Here is a 1,734-nt window from a genome sequence, read left to right as displayed (position 1 = left end):
ATTGCAATTATCTGTGTAAGTGGAGAAACCCCTGAATAATGTAGCAATGCTGACCTGGGGGTAGGGGCGGGGCCTGCGGAGAGCCAGGGCAGCAAAGCCATTAAAGAGGCCTCAGGAACCGGGGAGTTGCTGGCTGACTGTTGTACCTGCACAGATGAATCCTCCCCCTGCCACAAACCCTCCAGCAGAGTCCTGCAAGGTCCAGGGTCTCTATGTGCTGCTAATTCCCATTTTACAGAAGCTCCGGGAGGTTCAAAACCTGCCCGTGGTCACCTAGCTGTTCGCGAGGGGACAGAGGGTTTTCTCCTGTCTGTAGTTGTTGATTTGCTTTCCCCGTGTTACCAAAAGTCAGGTTTATATTATAATTAGCCTTGAGAAGGAGGAGTAAGGACCAAGGATGTCAAAACAGCCCAGAAACAGCACTGGGGTTTTCAGGAGCAAACCCACTTAACAGCCTGCCCTTGAGAGGACATGGGGAGCGGAGATGCAGGACAAGAAGGGAGCTTTTCCTCACTGGAATTTGGAGTCCAAGAGAGCCCTGCCTCTACTTCCTCCCTTTCACCTCAGCCTGAGTACTGGACTGATGGAGGAAAGATGTTGGGGTCTGAAGCCAATGGTCAGGAAAGAATTCTTGAGACATCTATGATGCAGAAAGGTGGATTTATTAAAGCCCAGGGGGGGATCCCTGGGTGGCGCAGCGGTTTGGCGCCTGCCTTTGGCCCAGGGCGCGATCCTGGAGACCCGGGATCGAATCCCACGTCGGGCTCCCGGTGCATGGAGCCTGCTTCTCCCTCTGCCTGTGTCTCTGCCTCTCTCTCTCACTGTGTGCCTATCATAAATAAATAAAAATTAAAAAAAATAAATAAAGCCCAGGGGGACCAGACCTGTGGGCAGGAAGGGCTGCACTGGGGCCACGAGGAGCAGCCGACCACACACTTTGACGTTGGCAGGGGGTCAGGGACAACAGGTCTCTAAGGAATTTTGGAAGCAAGGCCTCCAAGACCTTGATGGGCCATCCATTGTCAGGAAAAGGTCATTCATCAGTGTCTAATAAAACCCCACCCATGAGACCCCACCCCAGCCCACAGATGTACATCGGTGGGTCATGTGCTTGGGGGATGACCCACAACCCGTGTCCTGGGCAGGAAGAGACAAAGGATGTCTCCAACGGAACTTTTTTTTTTTTTAAGATTGTATTTATTTATTTGACAGAGAGAGAGAGAGAGTGAACGAGACAGCACAAGCAAGGGGAGCAGCAGAGGGAGAGGGAGAAGCAGGCTCCCCGCTGAGCAGCTAGCCAGCCGCCGCAGGACTCATCCCAGGATCCTGACATCATGACCTGAGCCAAAGGCAGATGCTTCACCCACTGAGCTCCTCAGGCCTCCCTCCGAAGGAATGTGTACCTGCTAAGGCAGATGCACAGGATTCCAGGACTGCTGCCCCCCCCCCCAGCAAAGTACCAACATTGAGGCCGCCCAGTCCCAGAGAAATGCCCGCCGAGGACTTGCCCGTGGGCTGCAGGCAGCAAGGAAACTTAATGCTTCTTTTGCTTTGCCTGAAAGCACATCAGGGATCCCCAGCGAAAACCTCCGGAAACGCTGTCCCCATCCCAGCCCCGCGAAGAGCTCCCCGCGGTGTGCGCTCGGAAGGAGGTGGGAGACAAGGAGGTGCAGACCCTCCCCGGCCCGCTGCACCCCCCAAAGGTTCGGTAAAAACACCACCACCTACTGGCCA

This window comes from Nyctereutes procyonoides, unplaced genomic scaffold, assembly GCF_905146905.1.
Source record: "Nyctereutes procyonoides isolate TBG_1078 unplaced genomic scaffold, NYPRO_anot_genome, whole genome shotgun sequence".
Taxonomy (NCBI): Eukaryota; Metazoa; Chordata; class Mammalia; order Carnivora; family Canidae; genus Nyctereutes; species Nyctereutes procyonoides.
This window is presented reverse-complemented; position numbering follows the sequence as displayed.